Raw genomic sequence first — 1,797 nt, 5'->3', positions numbered from 1 at the left:
TGGCTGGGGGGACTCAGGGTCCCTCGTGGGCGCCCACGCAGGTCCGGCGCGCCGACCGCAAGTACCCGGGCAGTGCTGCCCAACGCTGCGCTCGGAAGTGTGGCCTCAGAAGCTGGGGCGGCGCGGACACCTGCCGGGCTCCGGGGAAGGCTGGGCTGTCTCGGGCGTCGCGCGCCGTCCGCCGCTGGGTCCTGAGCGCCCACCTAGCTGTTCCCCGCTGGGGACCGGCCCCTCTGCCCCCGACGGGCGGCGTGGGCTCTGGACCCTGTGTGCGCACCAAGGTGGCCGGCCGCTGCTTGGGTGACATGAGCGTGGCCCGGCGTCTGGGGGACTCGCGCTCCCTCGGTGTCCGCCGCTCTGGAGGTAGATGACCGGGGAGCCTGCACCCTGGAGCCCGGCCGCCGTCGAAGAGGCTTTGGGACAGCGTAGGGCTGGGGGTCCTGGGTTTAAAACCTCTCCAGGAAAGGAGGGAGGGCGCTTTGTTCGTGGGCTCCTGCTGCAGTTCCGATGGCAGAGCGATGTGACCTTTGGCAAGTCACTTCCCTGACATGCTCCTTTGCAGTCAGTGGCAATGTCTACACTGTTCGGTTGTCGGAAAGATCTAATGTTGCATTGCCACAGAGCCTGGACCGGGGCCTGACCCTTACTGGCTCCCACGGGGCCAGCGAGGAGCCCTCCCAGCCCCGCACCCCACGAGCTTGGCTGTCACCTCTTCTGTCAGTTAGCAAGCAGGCCACACCCTGGGCACAAAGGCGGCATTACCCTCAAAGGACCGCCCGGCGGGTGCCTTTTTCCTATCTCAACCAGCTACCGGGCTGAGGGGTGGTGAGTTGGGGTTGATCCAGATTTATGGCTCCTGGAGAGGCCATCAGTTTGGGGTCGCACCAGGGGACTTCTCAGTGCAGTGAACAAATCTACAAACTACACACTCAGAGGATTAAGTGAAGTGACAGGGAAGCGCCGACTCATAACTCTAAACCTTAGTGCCAGGCAGTGTTAAATTTAGTTTCATCATTATCCGTGGCAGAAGCCAGCAAGGTGTGGTGGCGTCCCTGATAGAAATGACATTTCTTCTGCATCCCAAGCCCCACGTTGATGTGCTGTTAGGTGTGTGGCCTGCTGGAGGGGTAGATTCTACCATTTGAATGATAGAATCTTCGCAAGGCACGTTCGAGTTTATCTGAAAGAATGCTAGCACATCTTCGGAGACCTTTTAAATATATGTGTGTGTGTGTGTGTGTGTATATATATAAAATGTTATATGTATACACATATACATGCACATACATATACACACATGTATATCCATATATATATATATATATATATATTTTTTTTTTTTTAACCACTCAAGTCCCTCCAAACAGCCTGTGATTTCAGATTTTGCCTTCAAGTAGCACTGACTGCGTTCGTCTCTGTAGTTCCTGACTCTCCCTGGCTGATTGTCCAGGCTGAAGAAGGCGTTCCTCATGTTTGCTTTGTGCCCCTGGCTCCTGCCACACTTTGCTGCTGTGCCCAGGTGGCCCAGCAGTTTGCCTGCAGCTAAAAGTGACTTAAACTACATGATAAATTACAAAGTGCCTGGGTTTTGGGATCCTAAAATTAAATGAGCAGAATGGAGCTGAAGTTGAGCTGTGAGCTCACACTGCAAGAGAGAGGCAGAGAGGCACAGGTAACTCTCCCCGGAAATATCTGTCTGTGGGAATAAAAATGCCTAACGCTTGGCCATGCCAGCCCTTTGAGACAACCTGTGTCAGACTTGCTGAGTTCTTATGTGCAGTCTGCTCTCCCGATTTT

This window comes from Colobus angolensis, unplaced genomic scaffold (assembly GCF_000951035.1).
Source record: "Colobus angolensis palliatus isolate OR3802 unplaced genomic scaffold, Cang.pa_1.0 Scaffold112, whole genome shotgun sequence".
NCBI classification, from domain to species: Eukaryota; Metazoa; Chordata; class Mammalia; order Primates; family Cercopithecidae; genus Colobus; species Colobus angolensis.
The sequence above is the reverse complement of the archived record's forward strand: the minus strand, read 5'-3'. Positions refer to the sequence as shown.